Source organism: Canis lupus, chromosome 12 (assembly GCF_003254725.2).
Source record: "Canis lupus dingo isolate Sandy chromosome 12, ASM325472v2, whole genome shotgun sequence".
NCBI classification, from domain to species: Eukaryota; Metazoa; Chordata; class Mammalia; order Carnivora; family Canidae; genus Canis; species Canis lupus.
In genome coordinates, this window is record NC_064254.1 from 14,210,167 (window position 1) to 14,229,166 (window position 19,000).

The following is a 19,000-nucleotide window of genomic DNA, read 5'->3' on the forward strand; positions in this document are numbered from 1 at the left end:
ACTGCTTCTCCTCCTGGCTAGTATTCTGGGTTTGGAATTTGGACTGCCTCCCCTCTGTTGGTAACGCACCTACGTTGATTTGACTGCTTTGCTTGCCCACCCGCCTCTGGCGGATTTTGTATGAATTATTGAGAAATAAGACCCTTGGCTTGTCCTCTTCTTCGTTATAGGCCTTCATCCATGAGAGAGAAGAACACAGTGCTCTCCTGGCAGGGCTGGAGCTGGGATAAGGGTCCGAGATTTGAATTATTTTTTGGCTCTGTTCTCTGCACCTCTTTCTATCTTACTAAGCATGTAGCCGGCCTGAGCTGTTCATTCCACAGACGTTTCTGGGCACCCACTTTGCGCACGACACCGTGCTGGGCCCCACGGCGCAGATCAAGGTATAATCACATGGCCTCTGCCCTCTGGGAACCTGTCACTGCTCTGTTTCGGGGGGGAGTACAATGAGGTTGCTGACACAGATGTTTTAGGAGATTGTTTTCTCGGAGCCAAATTGCCCTGTCTCATTAATGACAGGCTTAATTTCCATCAGGTTCCTTGCTGGGTCTTGCAGGACGTCCAAGAGGGAGCTTCCTTCCAGCGCAGATTGTAATTCTCTGCAGATATGTGTTGGCATCCACTGCTCAGGAACATAATGGAGTTAATTTTAAGAAAAAGCAAACACAAATATTACAGCGATCAGGAGAGCGGCCACAACCGTCTGAGCCATTCCTTCCTTCAATGGAGGAATTAGCTCGTTAAGTAATTTGCACTGCCTCTGTTTCCACGAAGGATTTAAGGAGAAGATTTGTCCGGTTCAGAGGAATAACGGTTTCAGGTTTGCAGTCAGGAGACTGAGTTCGAGCCCCAGCTCTGATTATTTGCCACCCTTTTAGCCTGTAGGGCCCAGATGTCATTAAATCATTTGTTCTACCGACTTCTCAGGGCTGGTGGGAGGACGAAATGAGATAGTAATACACATGAAAGGGCTTTGTTAAGGAATAAAGCGCTATGCACATGTTAGTTATTATTTCAGAAACCGAAGTTAAGAAGAGATAAAAATCTTAATCGGGCAGGAATTTTTCTACAGAGCTAGTTGGCAGGTCTTCTCTTTCTCATTTCTTCTCTGTTTGCATCTCAGAGAATTAGCAACCAGATAGGAAGGAAATGCCATTATTAGAATATAGGCTGTCTGGGTGGCAGGAAGGTTTTAGCTGAGGCATTTTTAGCGGTGTGGTTTCCAGGACTCTGATTTGCATACCTGCAACTGTCTAGCCCGCTGGTGACAAAAATATCCCCAAGTGACATATATTATGTGTCTGTTTGCCAGGGTAGCTTTGATTTTTACCTTGAAGCTCATTCTTTTGGGTGGAGCCATTGACTCCAAAGAGATGGTTCAGAATAGCGCTCAGTCCAAAGGTCTATAGAGAGTGTCTGGAGGACCACACTTGGCCTTTGCCACCACCAGCTACGTTATCCTCCCTGAGAGGCATCAGCCTGCATCTGATAGGACCTGGCAAATGGCTCCTTAGGCTGTATTTTTGTATTTTGTGAAATCCATGTTAGATGTATCTTATTTGAAAATTAAAATTTGTATAGGTGCACCCACACATATACACATCCATTTATCTATTGTTCCTTTTTAATCTCTGATCTCTTTTTTTGTTTGTTTGTTTATTCACCAATTGGTGTTGACCAATTGTTTGCTCACCAATTGGTTGTTCATCAATGTTCTGTAAAAATGTGTTTCCCAAAGAGCGGGAACCATAAAGGTTCACTTTTATGAGAATAACTTGGGGTGTTAATTGAAAATGCCGGTACCCATCTTTGAGACATAACAAATAAGACTATCTGAAGGCGGGACCTCAGAATCTGCATCTTCAACAGGCTTCCCTGGAACATATCAACCACACTCAAGTTTGAACCTTTTCTTTAAATATTGTCCACATGGGTTTGGTAGTTTTACCACTATTTCTCTTGGGTTAAAAGTTCCTGGACTAGCACTCTTGATTTCATTTACAGCAGCTGGATCAACTCTTATTAGCTCTACATTCATCTTCAGCTTTGGTAGAGCCTTAACCAATTTTGATTTTATTCTTCTTGGCCTAAAGATCATTCTTCTTTCCAGACAGAACAAAATCAAAGCAGGAATCAGGAAGCTCGGCTTTCATTATACCATCCTTCAAATATCCAGCATTGAAACCAGCCACTAGACCTCTCTGTGTAGTTAGTCCATGCCTGCCACCAAAAGGTCTCTTGTGACTCTTGGATTGTTCCTTGCGTCACTCACCATGGATCAGGGTGACTATTCGGGTTTATTCAGAAGTCTCCCAGATTCAGCACTCAAAGTTCCATGTCCTGGGAAGCCAGAACAGCTAGTTACCGTATCAGGACACTGACCTCCCTGACTCTCTTCTTCCAGCTTGGTCTAACTTGTACATTTCACGTCATACAGAGGTTTGATTTGCTGTTCATCTTTGTCCCTATCTCCTGAATACACTTCTGAGAGTATCCTCTGCAAGAATACTGGTTTATTTCAATTGCATTGCTTTTATTTTTTAAAACGTAGTCGCTTGACTACTGTCCAATGAAGGGATGTTTGGGCTTCCATGTAAACCTCTTGCATGTGGAATCAGAGCTGCCCCAGGAACTGGCTGTGCTTTAGCCTCCTGCCTTTTTGCATTGAGTGGCACATCAGCTGGCTTGCTTTCCTTATCTATTAAGTAGGGTCATCCTCTCAGTGATCTTTTGTGTCATCCTTTTGGTCAAAGATAGAATCTGTATGGTTTAGGATTCATCTGAAAATAAGAACCCAAGTGTCAAGCCAACTAGTAACTAAAGTGGAGTTTAACAAGCCACCAAGTGCTCACAAGGATACTCAAGTATCTCTAAGGTGATCCCATGCCTTCTGTTAATACCTCCTCCCTGTACTGCTTACTTTACCCTCTGATGTGGGTGGTTCTAATGTTATTTTGGGAGGGGGCTGAAACCACAAGAAGACTGTGTTGTATGGAGTTAAAAGAGGGGATTTCTTGAGATCTGAATTAGTCATAGTCAGATTGCAGACATTTGCAACAGACTTAAGACAGTACACTGTTTCCCCTGTGATTCCGTGTCTTCAAATGGATAATAAAATTCTCAAACATTATTTCACGCCAGACCAACTTTTAATTTTCTTTAGTTACACTAGGCCCCCTCACTATTAAAAAGAGGTACATGAATCAGTACCCTGTACTGATTTGTTCGTTCTATTTTATATTTGAAAATAAATAACCCCCTCCAAATAAACCATTTGGCCTCCTTGAGGCATTTCCCTCTTTTCTTCCACTTGAGATCAATAGAGAATTTTCCATCACAGTAATAACTGCCTCCCCATTTCTTTTTAAGATCTTCCCACCCCCATGAGATAGGTTTCCTGCCCGACCCACAAGGCCATGAAATAATACCTTCAAGTTCTAGTGTTGGCCAGACACTCTGCTCTTGGCATGTCCCATCATCTACATCTGGGTGGCATCCTCCACACGCTGCAGCTGACCACAACCTCCCCCACCCTTCCTCCTGGCCTGGTCCTCTCACACACGTGTTCTCCAGTAATCTTTCAGCAGCAGGCTTCTGAATTCTAAGAGAGCTATCTCCTTGACTTATGTTACGCAGCCCCCCTTTCTACAAAAGAATCCTCTTCTTTTGAATTCCAGTTTGAAGACTCGTTCCACTGAGACTTGGGGACATCTGAGACAGAAGAGTCCCTATCATCTTAACTTCTGTTCCTTTCTGCATCAAACAAAAGTCCATCTCAGTTTGTAAGTGCAGTCTCCCCTTTCTCTTCCAGCTACAAGGACACCTTTAAATTCCACCTGGAAATGTTTAAGAAAACTAAGAACACTAAAAGCCTTCCACAGTGATTAGAATAAATCCTCGGATTAACCTATCAGGGTGGAACCAAAGAGAGAAAGGCGCTGCTTTTCAAAGTTATAGTCATGCTACTTCCTAGAAGGAAGACAGACCTTCTATTAGGAATGGAGCTGCTCTTTTTTTTTTTTTCCAGAAAACTTTTTAATGAGGCTTTGATTACACACCATGTTTTATTTATATGAATGCATTTGAATTAAAGACAGACATAAAATAACTTTGCATAGTTTTTATGAAAATTTCAGTGTCCTTTGGATTAGCCCAAGGGCTCGCCATTGGGGAAGAGGAGGAGGTGGCAAGCAGAAGCTTGGCAAAGAAATGTAGTAAGAGAGGAACTCTGATTTGTGAAAGACAAGAAGGCATGTCATGGCCATTCAAGCCCTCTTGAAGGGCTTAGACAATCAACTTCATTAATACTGGTATCTACTATCCAATTATATTCAACAATATCCAGCTTTAATGGTATCCTGTCTTCTGTTGTAATCCTCCTATGTTAGCTCCAAACTGTCAAAGTCTGTTCCACACAAGACAAGTGTTGGGTTTGTTTTGGGTAACAGAAGGAGGCTGATCTACACTTGGGAACAGTGGTGTAGATAAGAACACAGATTGAAATCAGAGATGATTAGGGGAAAACTGGGAACAGGGGTTTAGGGCCGATGGGTATAGGAAAGTTCCAATAACTTGTAAATACCTTATAGAAATCCTGAGAAATACTTGAAAGTTGCTGAATTCCCCACAGTGATAGAGGATAGAGGCCTGGATTATTTTATGTGAATATTAGACAGGAGTTTGTAGAAGGTTGTAGACCTTGGATCACTTGGGTTGTATTATTTATGAGAAATCTTCTTTCTTGAAAGCAGACAATCTAAAATCTTCAGGGAAGACAGCAAAGACTCTCATAAGCACTATTGCTTGGACTCCAATCCACTGAAGATTTAATTTGCATAATAATTTTCTCATGTTTTGCTACTTTCCTCTGACATAATCACAGATACATAGTAATGTTCATGATTCATGGACAACTCCACTTTTGAACATACATCAAGTGCTTGTACTGTCATGGTTGCAAGGCAATCTCAACCTTCAAAGATAGGGCAGCCAAAGAGGGGAGCCTGTCAGGATGTGTGAAACCACTTCGAGGACTGGCCCTCAAGGAGGATGGCTGAATGTCTCATGATGTCCCTGCCCGAATTTGAGTTGAATGCCTGTTGATGAAAATATCCAAGGGTGCCAATATGGTGGGTGGGGCTCAGTGGCAAGAGTATTTGGAAAGGGCAAGATTTTTGTCCGGAGGGTGGGTGGCTTGTGCATCCAAGAATTCCAGTCTGTCAGAAGCAGAACCCCAGCCAGTAGGGAAGAAGATGATGAGTGGTCCCCTGAACCTAAGGAAAGAGGCCTGGCTAGAGCTACATGTCCATTGAAATGAATTTGTCTAAGATCATGAAACTCTAGTACTTGACCTGCTGCTTATTATTGTCTCAAGCTCCTGAGGTAGAGTGGCAAAGGGAACATGCTTTATTTCTAACTAAGACTTTGACCCCATATTCTTATCTGGTATCATCCCTGAGGCACTGGGTTAGAACAAATAAAAACAGTAATGACCTCATTTTCGTCCCCCAATCCAAGACCTAAAGTCAGGTCTCTTAGGCCTCTTACCCATGGACCTATCTATGGCTTTACTCTCACCACTCTGATAATGAGGATAATGAGGATGCACACAAAAAGGATTCACACAAAAAGAAGAACCCAGGAGAAAGAACACTGGCCATGTTCACACCATTGGCATCTCCTCCCAGCTGTAGCTTAATTGCCTGGGTCTGAGATCTAACTTTGTCCTGAGACCCCATGACTTCAGAACTCTTTCTGTTGGAAGTGGCAGAGAGATGAGAAGATCGGAGAAGCCATCTGAAGAAGAGAGGAAGCACTGAGTTACTTCTAGAAGTCACAGGGTATCATTAATGTTATGTGAGAGCAGAGACTCATGTGAGTAGGATGTGGTTCAGAGTAGGGCATTCATCCCCTTGGAATTAATGGGATGTGGAGGACTGATGGCTGAGAGAATGCGGCTAATGTTAAAGGCTTGTGAGGGGGGACCCAGAAATCTCACCTCATTCGTACAAGCCATCAGTTTACACGACTGATTCCAAACAAATTCTAAACATGCCTATTGGTTGGTATGGGGCTTCTAATTTATTTCCTGGCTTGATTAAGGCTGAGTTGGGGTCAGAACGGGTTTGGGGCTGTCATGGAAAATGTTCAGGTCTTACAGAATGTGAGGCTGGGGCAAGAAGGAGAGAGAAGTAGTCCCCGTAAGATGCTGTGATCTCAGTCTTTCCCCAGGAGGAAGATTGACATTAGTTCTCTTCAGCTTTCCTGCTCAGGCAGGATTAGAAAAATAAACACTGATCTGTAGCTATTTTGCAATGACATCTCTGATATACCTGGGAGGGGATCCTGTTCTCATACAACAGCAAGAAACTCTCAGCTGAACTGCTCACTGCAGACCCAGCCATGCCTTTGGCTAGCTGTCACCCAGTTATTCTGATACATTATCTGAACATGTTGGTTTCTTGGCTATATTCATTGCATTTAATACATTTACAATATGTAACAATCCGTTTGACACTGACCTTAATAATTAGGAGGGATGTCAAGACCAATTGAAAGGATGCCACACCAAATCAGAATGGACACCACCGCCAATCAAAGCGGAAGCTGACCATAGCAATTGATGTGCCACAACAGTGCAGACCAGCTGAGGAGCAGCCCAGTTCTGATGAGTGCTTGGAATAATTAATTACAATAGGAGCCTTCCACTAGTGAGAATTTCAGGAAGTATGATGGGCTTGTTGAGTTTGTGGTTCTTTAAATCCTTGCAAGAGCTGCCTTGAGGCAAAGCTGGTCTTCTTAGCACATTGCATGGCATATGCAGTAAAACATCTTCATGAGGGTAAGGCGGCAGCCAGAGCTTGGCCATTAGCCACCACTCTTCTGCTGAGAACCTTAAAGTAAATGTGTGTGGGGGGTGGAGGCAAAAAGATACATGCCAAGATTTACTTTGAATTCCCTTGAGATAGTTTGGAGGCCGATATGCATACTCACGCACATGTGCCGATGCTCACATGTGTGCGCTCACACAGCACTCCGTGCCGGTTAGTGCTATAGGGGTTCAAGGGAGCTGGGCCCAGGCAGAGGCAGCAGCTGGCAAAGGCATTGTTCATTGTACTGTGAGTGACATGAAATCCACCGTTTGACAGCCAGCCCACATAGCTGTGGTGATGTGAAAGGCTCACTTTAGATCACGCATTCCATTGCTCTGCATGGATTAATATGGCTTTGAAAGGGCTTTTCTTTCTTTCTTTCAAATTTAATATGAGAGTATATGAGGAAGAACATGGTAGCAATTAGCTGCTGCCATGAATTTTATGAGCAGTTTGCTAGAAACCACATTAATGACTCCATGGGTAGTGCTGAGATCAGTTTTGCTATGTTATTTTTTCTCTCCCCCCCTACCCCTCTTTCCCTCTTAAAAAGGCCAGTCCAAGCTCCAGGATGGTATCAAGTGGGTGGCCCCAATGGCCAAGATTCTCTTTTTCAAGACAGGTAGCCCATCTCTGCCTTGGATCCTACACAGAGCCTGCTAGGTGGTTCCAGCCTTGTTTTGGGGCCTGGAACAGCTGTACTGATAGGAAATAGTCTGGCCTTGGTTCTGACAGGTCTCCAGAAAGACATCCCTGTAAGAAGTGTCCACAGTGAGGTTGCTACTAAAGAGAAATTTAGAGATCCTCAATTTTAACAAAGGGAACTAGACTAAAATGTGGGCAACAGCTACGGGGGAAAAAAGGCAAGTGAATAGTCTTTATAAATTCTCAGGAGGCATGGATGGAGACGGTTTAAAGATATTGTTACATGAAGCCAAGGGAAAGATTTGGTATTGGATAAAGGGACTAGATGTAAGAAGCCAACCTCCCTGCACAGCTTCTTGGGCATGTGTGATGGAGCCAACTGAAGTCTGTGTTCAAAAGCGACTTTGAGTTTTAGATCTGGAATCTTGAAAGAAACAAAAATAAATTTGTTACCAAGTCACAGACCTTGATCACCTCTTGAGAGGAGGACCTGTAAGCACAAAACAAGTTAGGTACCGTCCCAAGCACAAGAGGCAATCAGCTGGCAGGAGAGGTAAACAAAACAAGACAAAAAAAAAAAAAAAAAAAAACAAGCCAAAAAATACCTCGGTCTGTTTGAGGAAAAATAGATACGAGGGTGGTGAAAATACAGCTCTTATTTCTGATGCTTTTCTAGGACATGAAATGTTAACAACAGAGAACTCTGGAAGAAGGAGAGATGAGCTGGTAAACTGAGGCTCCCTCTGTGTTAAGAAGACAGGCCACCTGGGGAGGAGAGAGGTAGTGATAGCTGCCTCCTGAGAACAAGCACCTGCATCTCCCTCTCTGTGAGCCTAACTGAAAGTTGTGGCTTCATGTCCAGGAAAATTTCAGGCCTTTGACTCAAGCAGAGATTCAGGTTGACCATAAATGAAGGGCCTAGGATGAATGATAAAATGTTACCTCGGTAGCACACTTTCCCCCCTAAGATATACAAAATGACCATGGTCTGTTAATGTTGCTTAATTTCAAATGCTTTCATGAAAAGCCATCTTTCTGACTGATAAGTAGAAAATTCACGATAAGAAATCTATAGGAGCTTGAATCTTTAGTGCGAGGCACATCTGATTCTTGGCAGTTTGTTTGGATGGTGGAAACGATACCACCAAATACTGTTTGGTAGAAACAATTCAGTGGCCTGTTTCCTGACATTTCCTGATGAAAAAAACACCATATTTTAAGTTCAGACGTAAATATTTCAATAATAGAGAACTAGACTGTTAGTCAACTTGGCTCACTGAAAACATTCCCCATTTGAAGGTTTTTTGTTTTTTGTTTTTTTGTTTGTTTGTTTGTTTTTTTGATCTGGGTTTAGCTTTTTTAGAGTGGGTCATCTTAGAAAACTTTTGATGCCTCAGCTAAATATTGTCAGATTTGAAAAACGCTCTATAACACACATGTGTGAGAGTTAGAAGAGCACACTGCTGGTTGAAAATGTAGCCTGTGTGATGGAAATGTAAATGTAATTTAAAATGTGATCAGTGACGACATGACCCTTTGCCTCCTCTCAAATGAGCGAAATCAAACACCAGGTTAGCGCTAACAGAAAAAATAACCGGCGCTGGGTGCATGAGCTCAGCTCTCATTTCATTGTTTTTTAAACCATGCATGTATGTTATACAAACTCTTCTTGATGCCTTTCACAACAACAAAAAAGTGTAACAAATTAACTTGGAACTCTGAGCTAAACTGCCCTCCTACACACACACACACACACACACACACACACACTCTTAGTATCAGTCAAATCCTCATACGATTTCTAGTTTGGGCCTTGACCATCTGAGTGACACAATGAGTCGTGAAATTAAGCACTGGAAATCGGCAGGGATGGGGGAAGGCTGAGGCCATTGGTGGCGTCACTTAACCTGGTGAAGACGAGGACCAGTTGGTTTAATAACGGTCTCCCAATTTATGGAGGGTTATTAGGCAGAAGATGGTGTCCAGCTGTTTTTCATTTCTAGTGAAGACAGAAAAAAACAAAAACAAAACCAAAAAAACCCAGAGGCTGGGATTGCATCAGGGGAGAGAAGAAGCAGGACCTGGTGGAAGGGTTAGGAGACACTGGAATGAACCACCAAGGAAGATTCTAAAATCCCCATCTTTGGAATTCTGCAACTACTGATGTGTGTGGACCAGCTCGATGGAAGGGGTCAGTTATCTGGCTGCTAGCAGCGGGGGGTGTCCTCGGGCCAAGTCCCCTGGTCCGTGGCTCCCAGTGGCATGAGCGGCCTGCGGCCGAAAGCCCGGTGCAAGGAGCCAGGAGCCTGGGCCTCGTGGCCAAGCCGCTTGTCTGCGTGCTCGGGTAAGCTGACACTTCACGTTCCTTTCCACTCAAATGGCTCCAGAGTTGTTTAGGATCCTTCTGACTGCCAACTGCCACCTTGAAATAGGGCGAATACTTGAAACCAATCCTCCAGGACATGCAGGCCGGGGGAGCATCTGCAGCCCTGGGTATACGTGGTCACGGGGCACCTCATGGAGGTGATGGAAAATATTAAGCACAGGGGGAAGCCCCTCGGAAAAGAGATGTGGGAAGCAGGAAGATCTGGGTATTAGACTTATCACCCCTCTTTCTCTTTTTAAAACATTTTTTGACACAGAAGCTAAATTTTCTTAATGACCAGATTTCTCTCTCTCCCTCCCTCCCCCCTTCCCCTCTCTCGCTCTCATTTTTCCTCCTCCTCCTCTATCTCTCTCTCTTTCAAGCTTTCTTTACTTAAAAACAAAATATTTAAAGTATGACAATTAAGTCTCATGGATGCTGAGAGGCAAACCCAGAGAATTTGAAGAAGGCAATTTGATTTTTTTTTGTCGTTGTTAAAAAAAATAAAAGCCTAGAGCTTTGCTTCACTTAGAAAGGATACTCTTACTTGTGTCTGTTTTAAATATATTTTTTAAGGTGATGAAACATCCTAGGGAACAGAGCTGTATGTGAAGAGATTTGTGTGGAAAGGAGGATTTTAAAAACTCTTTTTTTTTTTTTTCATCTTCCCAAAGCAGCCCAACCTCATACTTCAAAGAGCTGAGCAGAACTTCTACCTAAGGGAGGCCTCGCCTCCCCCAGCGGGCTCGGTTTCCATACCATGGTTTTTCTGGAAATGTCCTCTTTCCATACGCTACCTCTGAGTCACGCCTCATTGAGAGTGATGATTATGATCTACTCTGGACGTTCAGATGCTGCTGAGAATCGGGAGGATATTTTCAGCCCTGGAATTTGGGCTCTGCCACATGTTTGGATTAACAACCAGTTAAACCTTGCAAAGGCAATATTTTTCTATGCAGTTAGTTTTTATACCAAACAAGGTTTGTAGTAATTGGATGCCCTACTTGAGCAAAACTGTTTACCAGAAAATAAATCACTCCTGGCATTAAGAAAACACAAGGCCAGGGATTCGCCAGCACAGCATCATCCCGTTCATTTCTCATAAACCTAGCCCCAAACATGTGCATTCTCATCTATGATGACTTATGCTTTGAATTGTGGTCTCTTTATTTCCATGCCCATTATAATGCTTACCTAAACATTTCCCTCTGTTTAGCTGCAGTGCTTCTGGTAATGACTTCTATTTGGCTGCTGGGAAGCATTTGCCAGCTTTTAGCAAGCCCTATGGAAGAGAGAGAGAGGGAGATCGAAAGGGGGAAGGCAGGGAAGTAGGGAGGGCAGAAGAAAAGAGACATGTTTTTTTCCTAATTGGCCACAGAATTACGGGGAACTAAAACTTGAAGCAACGTCAGGATCATCTCAGTTAGCTCTGTAATTTGTGGATGGACAGTGCGGGAGCGTGCTGACCTTAGGTACCATAGGATGCGGAAAGGTAGGATGTGGACTCAGGTCCTCTGATTGCTGTTGACCTTTGCCCTGTCCTGATGTTCCTTCTGTCCTCCAGTAGTCTTCTTTTTCTCCGGACATCTCGGATGCGTAAAGATGAGGTTACAAAAGCAGGATGATAGGCCAGGTTCTCTTGGGAAGAGAGTGGAACCAGGCTAAAGTTAGAGGGTTTCCACCATGGCAGCCAAGAGAGTCAGCGAGTTCCAGGGAGCAGGACCACATGCTGCTGATACGTAGCTGTGCCTCCTACGAATGGTCCTGCCAAATTGCTGGCAGTCATTGAACACCAGTCAAAGCTGTGTTAGAAGAAGCTAGTAGGAATGCAACTGTCAGGACAAGACAGGAAAATGATCAAAACATATGAGGTTTTCAGCCTTTGAGAAATTTGTTGAAATTCCTATAGAAAATGGAAGAACAGCCTCCCCTTGAGTAATGATTTATTTATTCTACTGACCTCAATCAGAACTGGTAGCTCTAATCATTTGAAATGAATCTAATTGGCTTTCCACCAAGAGGATGATCCGATCCAAGTCAATTATGCTCCTAAACCATAAGTGCTCTAAAAGGGGAAAAGGACCCCAAAAGTAATCCAAAAGATTTAGAATCTTTATTGTAGTTCGACTTTGGCACATTGGAATATTTTGGGAGCATTTGCCTGCTAATGTGTATTTTTGACAATAGGGGCAAACTCGTGGTTTTCGTGAATCCAAAAATGAGTTGTTGAGCATGAGAAGACTTAGTCATTAATGAAGTAAACACATTTTTTTCTTCCAACTAGACTTTTTCCTTCACTTTAACTGGGTACTGTCATTTGCAGAGAGACTGGGGTCATGAACGTAGCTTCGAGGGAATTCCCCCGGCTTGCTTATTTCAGTGATAGTCGTTCACATGGAACCACACTGCACTTGGATTCTAGTGTTGAAACCACTTCTTTAGGCTCTATTTGCATAGGCTCAAAATATCTTGAGAGCTGGGACAAAATTATTGAACCAGCCACATTATCTAACATTTTTCTCTGCAAATACTCAGTAATAAATATACGTTGGAGGAATGAATGAAGGTCAGAATGAATCATTTGACCATAGAATAGACAGATATTCCCACTCACTTAATCATGCAGCAGTGACTGTTGGGTCTCTGCTGTGTGCACTGCAGTGTGAAAGGCACAGCGCGAGACATGCAGAGGTGGCAACTATAGCAGATGGCTCCTGCCCTCAAGTAGCTTACACTCTGCATGGGGCAGAGCCGCAATCTGCAGCCTTTTCCTCTCGGTGACATCATGGAACAAGTCAGCTGTGGGATGACCGTCCTCTCCAAGGGTCCCCAACTACCGTAGAGGCCAGAGTTCCCACCTTTTCTCCCTGTAAGCCTTAACTTCCCCTCCTCTCTCTCTCTTCCACCTACGTCCTATATCAAAGCACACAGCAGAAGGACCAGTGCTGATGGTGTGACACTCCATCTACTTGATTGTTTCTGAATATTATTAGGGGGAAAGCATATGAAATTGTAGGTATTATAGGTCAGAATGACCAGCTATCAACAATTTAATATAGTGCAATCAAAATTTGGCATATTTGTATAAAGTGGATAATCCATAAGGTCTTGGGAGCTCAGATTTTAGATTTTTAGATTTTTCTAAAAAGTCCTTCCTCTAGGACTCCCTCTCAGCCAGACAGGCCCAGTGTCAGAGTTTGATAGTTTGGGGTTGACTGTGCTTCTGGGAGGTGAGAGTTGATGAGGTTTTGTTAAATCCAGCTGAGGTACCTGAAATGGAGGGATACTTTTGGTGTAAAAAGTACTTCAGAAACACCCTTTGTTTGCCAAACAATCTGATTTGGATAAATACAGCGTAAAAATTTCAAAGTCAATACAACTATATGAAAAGATCTAATGGCTCAACATGATGTGAGTTAGTAAGGCCCTGTTTTTACTGTGATCTCTCCTGTTTAAACCCATGCTCCCTCCTGCTGGCTTGAAAACCTACTGACCAATTTCATTTGGACTGAAAAACATTCAGTTAAATAAAAGTACTTAGGTAGTAGATAACCATGATATTAAGCCTCCAAAATGAAGAGGAAGAAGAAGAAGAGCAGGAGGGGGTGGGAGAGAAAGGAAGGGGAAGGGGAGGAGGAAGTAAATGTCTACCACCACAATATAGAACTGCTTTTATTATTTCAGTGAAGATGCTTCAGGACTTTTTTTTTTTTCCAAATAGGTAATACTTTGAAATACAAATATTCTTGGGAAGTTGAGGGGAAACTATTAATCACTCATAATTTACTGGGAGCTACTTTAAATCAAATGTTTTCAGAACCGGAAGTGACTTCAGAAGTATTTTAAACCAGTTCTCAACGAAGGGTGATTTTACCCCCGGAGACATCTGGTAATGTCTGGAGACATGTTTGGTTGTCACAGCTTATGGGTGCTCCTGGAATCCAGTGGGTAGAGGCCAGGGATTCTGCTAAACATCCCACAGTGTGTAGGACCATCCCCTCCATAAAGAATAATTGGTCCCAAATCTCAATAGTATGATTTGGTGAGAAAACTTATTTTCAACCAATACCCTCACTTTTGGAGTCAGATGCCCAGAGCTTGAAGATGATTGACAAAGTCACTCAGCCAACTGGTGGCAGGAGAGGGTGCTCCTCTGCTTCCTATCCAGGAGCACTGGACAAGAGTCTTTTCACTGCACTGGAATGAAAGACTTTTCTCCCAATACCTTGTTGAGACCAGCAGTGTGACTTGAGAAAATGCAAATTTTGATAGCTAACAGGGGATTCAGGGAAACAGGAGGGGATCATTCTCATACAGAGCTCTGGGAAGAAAGGCAGATACAAGTAGTAGGTGGCAAGAGTCTGCAAGAAGGAGAAATGAAATAGCCAGAGAGCTTCGTGGTGGTGATGGAAACCAATCCTAGAGGAGGCACAAAAGGCGCAGTGGGGGGATCCCTGGGTGGCGCCGCGGTTTGGCGCCTGCCTTTGGCCCAGGGCGCGATCCTGGAGACCCGGGATCGAATCCCACATCGGGCTCCCAGTGCTTGGAGCCTGCTTCTCCCTCTGCCTGTGTCTCTGCCTCTCTCTCTCTCTCAGTGTGACTATCATGAATAAATAAATTTAAAAAGAAAAAAAAAATTAAAAAAAAAAAAAAAAAAAAAAAAGAAAAAAAAAAAAAAAAAGGCGCAGTGGGGATATACCTCCCCAAACGTTGCTAGCTTAGCAATTTAGTATGAATATTTTTAGGGTGACTAAGTTGTCCCAATTTGCCTGGGACTGATTTTAAGATGGAAAATCCTAAGTTCTGGGAACCCTCTCAGTTCTGGGCAAACCAGGTACGTTGGTCACTCTAGTTCCCATTCCTTTACGTGAACAGACTTGATAACAAGTTTTCCAGCCAAACTGCATAGTAGTTTGGTGAATTGGATGAATTTGGTGAAGAACACATGAGACCTCTTCCACACATTTTTGCAGCTTCCAGTGAATATATGATTATTTCAAAAAATGTTTTAAATAGTTTATTGAATATGATCTGAATGAATAATAATCTACTCTCAACTGAGACACCAGGGCCCTTTTACAGGGCCTGATGGGACACCCAGAGGAGAAAGTCATAGGATGTCATGCCCACTGTGGGCAACAACATCATAGGTACTGAGGCTGTCATCTGGTCATGTACAAATGGTGTACATTTAGGCGTGGTCAGAGGGTTACTTAATCCTGAAGTAGTCCAGATCTTCTTGTGCTGGTAAATAGTGAAGCTTGGGCTATAAGCAAAGTGGGATGGTTTATATAAGAAAAAAAATTATAGGAGAAACTTCCATTGAGACAGTTGTTCATTCATCTAGTCACTTATTCCAGTACCAAACACTCTGCTAAGTGATGAAGAATAAGAGTTGGGTGGGAACACTTCTTGTCCCTTGAAAGGTTTTTAGTTTGGGACTGAAAGAAAGGTGCTGAGCAAAAATGCCCCCATTCTAACTTGAACAATGTAAAATATACTTCTTTCATAAAAGGGAAAAGGGAATACTCATTGAATACCTTCTATATTCATGTTATTGTGTTCAAGTTAGATAGCTCAGTTTCTCCTGGCAGATGAAACTAGACCTTACAGAGAAACCTCGGATTTTTAGTGTTTGGACATCTGTAAAAGAATGTTTTAATGTAATGGAATTTCCATTTTTTAAGGGGAATATCCACAAGTTCCTCTTACGGACCTGGGAGCCTGAGCCTTGGATGGAAGTGTTTGACCAGAAGACTTCTCAATTCATTCGAAATTTCTTATCTTTTTGGGTTAAATCATGGGGAAATTTTATCTAATTTTTTACTGGGGATCAAGGGCATATGACTCTTCCACATGACCAGGGAAGGCCAACCCCTATTCTACAGGGTTTCATGTAAGCCTTGTTCCTGACTCTTAAAAGTATCCTCAGCTATTTTCCTGAGGCCTGTGATCAGTTTCTCAGAGTTACAGGCCTTCATCTTACTGTTACAGGTCATTCTTCCTGAGACCAGAAACTCTTGAAATGAATTCTTTTTAAGCTGCAAATGAATGCTACTATATATTTTGCCAAAAGCAGAAGAAAAGTACAGCGGACACTGGGTTATAGCAAGTGGGTCAGGAGAGAAAGGAAACAGATGGGAATGGGAGAAGGAGGAAGGAAAGCATAAATGTGCCAAAGCAGAAACTAGAAGTCATGGAGGAAAACCTTGGCCTCTTCTTTTCATTGAGAATTTCTCATGGTCAGGAAGTCAGTGCTGCCATCTTGTTTTTAGGTGCTTCCCTCTTTGTCTTTAGTCTTTAGCACAAAACTGGAAGAATCACTGGGGGAAGCTTAAAACAAAAACAAAGAACAACCTACCCCCAAGCCCCCCTTCCAGAGATTCTGATACAATGGGTCCTGGACAGGACTCAAGCATCTATATATCCCTGAAGCCTCCAGGCCCCAGCCCCCAGAAGAGAGCCATATTGAGAACCACTGTTTAGCATCAACCTCTAAGTTTTACAGGTGGAGAAATCAAGTCCCAGAGACGTTAGATAACTGACAGATGTTCACACGGTTGGACACAGAGGTGCATCCAGCCCTCAAGTCTCCTTCCTGCTCCCCATGTAATAGCTTCCCAATACTGCATTTCAAATGCCTCACAAATGAAGTATAAGACCAGGCATGCTATAGATGGTAGAGAAGTGTCACTTCTTTCCCTCATGGACTTCTTTAAAAAAAATACCTAACATGGTACCTGGCACAAAGCAGCACTTAATAAATATTTGCTGAGTGAAGGAACAAGGCACATGTTTAGTTTTCTCCCCCACGCCCACCAGAAGCAGTACAATAACGTGTTCTCAGGCACTAAAGTGAAATGGAATGTCTTTCACATTCAGTCCCTTTCTTCGGGTGCGTACCTTTTGGTGACTCAGTCTATGAGCCTGTGATTGAGTGGATCATAGAATTCAAGGGGATTTCCATTAAAGTAATGAAGTAGCAGTTGGCTTTTCAGCTTCGAATTCTTTCCCTTGTTAAAGAAAGTGAAACATTATCTTGAGTAGGGTCGGCTATTTAAATCCCGCTGAATGGATTTTCAATAGAAGTGATTGAAAAAAAACATTTTTAATTTTTTGGAGGAATTTGTTCCATTCTGTCTTGTGTTTCATTATAAACAGTTTTTTTTTTAGCAGAAATTATTCTTCATGCCATAAATGTGTGGTGAATGCCTCCCAACCATATTTCCACACAGACCGCAAGTCTTTGCCAATTTTTTTATATGTAGAGCCCCCACTGATGATGGCTCAGAACTGAAACCCGATCTAATGCTACTAAACTCCTGGATTGAGAAGGGTCTTAAAATCAACTTTAGTGGTTTAGACAGAAATTAACCCAGAGCCTCTGGTTTCTCTCTTTTACTAGGATTGTTGATGATGCAAGACAAAGCCTACTCATGTTGGATGGTAAGCCTTTGAGGGCAGGGATCAATTCTGTTTTCCTCACTTTGATATTCTTCACACACAGTCAGTACTCTAAACCATGCATTCTCAATGCAGGTGACAGTGCCCCCCAGGGGTGAACTGACTCTTGGGGGAGGGGCATGAGAAAAACCTGAGAACTGGTTTACTGCCCTTCAAAGGGCCACAGTCCATAAGTGGATATACAGTATATCTGTGGCATTAAATTTTCATGGGGAGATGGGGTGAAAAATATCTAAAATGCTCTTGAGGAGAGTCATAATTTTTAAAAAGGTTATTTACTGACTGCCTGAATGTTAATGTATGGCTGGAGATAGTGTTTCATGGCTCCATTTTCTAGAGCTGGACAGGCAACCTGAGCAAACACTCTTGTACTTGGAGACCTAGCCAACTGCCATAACATTTTGACTTCAGTTTGAACTGTTCTCTACACATCCCACTGTCATTGTGATTTGAGATTCTAAGTGGAGCCACAGGCCCCAGGGAGGCCTCTCTGGGCCTTCACCTATTTGAGTGTGAAAATGGGAGAATTTCATCAGGGAATAACTCAAAGGTAATGAAGCTGGTACCATGAGAGTAGCAGTGGCAAGGAGCAAGGCAAAGCAATTTCATGAGGAATGACCTACAAACTCTCTCATACAGAGCATTCGATCAGCACAAACTCTCTTATGGATTAGCTATGGCTCTGCCACTTAGGAGTTTTTTTAAAGACATGAATCTCAATTTCCTCGTTTCTGAAATGGGGACAATAGTAGATGTCATCACCACATCCTAGTGCCCTGGTTAGTATCCAATGGGATCACACACACAAACTATAAGTTGTTAATTTCAGTGTATTATTATTATCCTGGTGACTGAAATACTATTTCCCAATGGACTCTCTGTGCAGAAGCGAGCAAGGATTTGAAGGAATAAGATCATTCCATGCCAGGGGCAAGTTGCAGGCCCTGGAAGATTTCAAGTGACATCCCACATGCCCCTATTTGTATGCAAAGGGAGCTCGAAAGTGAGGCCTCACGTGGAGCAGTTAGTTTCGAGAAACAAATTTGTACAATCAAAGGGGGGCACAAGGAGGACAGCTAACAGGCTCTGCATGAAAGGAAACTATTTAAAACTATAACTAAATGTTAATTATCCCCAGTACAAGTGTACAGGAGGTCCAACCACCTTAGGATGGTTGCCTTGAAAATATTCTCAGTTCCGGATCTTGACCCCCATCTCTGTCCTTGGGTCTCAGTCTTTTTGCAAGAGCACCTCCTTCTTTCTGCTTTTATTGTGTAAATCTGTTTTGGGAAGTGCCTTTCTCCATAGTAGTTTCTCTAACCATAGGATCCATCCCTTACCCAACAGGAGTTCTCCCCTAAATTGGAATCGTTCCATCTGGAATAATCTGCCATCTTGGGAAGTTACTGGAGAGAGTATAAGATGACAGGGTATTCCATGGAAACCTTTTTTTAATAATAATAAATTTATTTTTTATTTGTGTTCAATTTGCCAACATACAGAACAACACCCAGTGCTCATCCCGTCAAGTGCCCTCCTCAGTGCCCGTCACCCATTCACCCCCACCCCCCACCCACCTCCCCTTCCACCACCCCTAGTTCGTTTCCCAGAGTTAGGAATGTTCATGTTCTGTCTCCCTTTCTGATATTTCCCA

The 19,000-nt window shown here is 42.8% G+C and overlaps 1 long non-coding RNA gene across 11 annotated transcripts in view; it reads left to right on the forward strand.

Moving 5' to 3' along the window:
* The window catches only part of LOC112641677 (uncharacterized), an 80,516-nt gene that overhangs the window by 42,719 nt on the left and 18,797 nt on the right, over window positions 1-19,000 (forward strand). For 8 of the 11 annotated variants that reach the window (XR_003124767.3, XR_003124769.3, XR_007401148.1 and 5 more), the window contains 2 exons: window positions 171-383; window positions 3,678-4,108. This is a non-coding gene — a long non-coding RNA (uncharacterized LOC112641677). Of the gene's footprint in view, window positions 1-170; window positions 384-3,677; window positions 4,109-19,000 lie in introns of those variants that run through there. The other 3 variants (XR_007401145.1, XR_004804333.2, XR_003124768.3) reach the window with 2 other exon arrangements.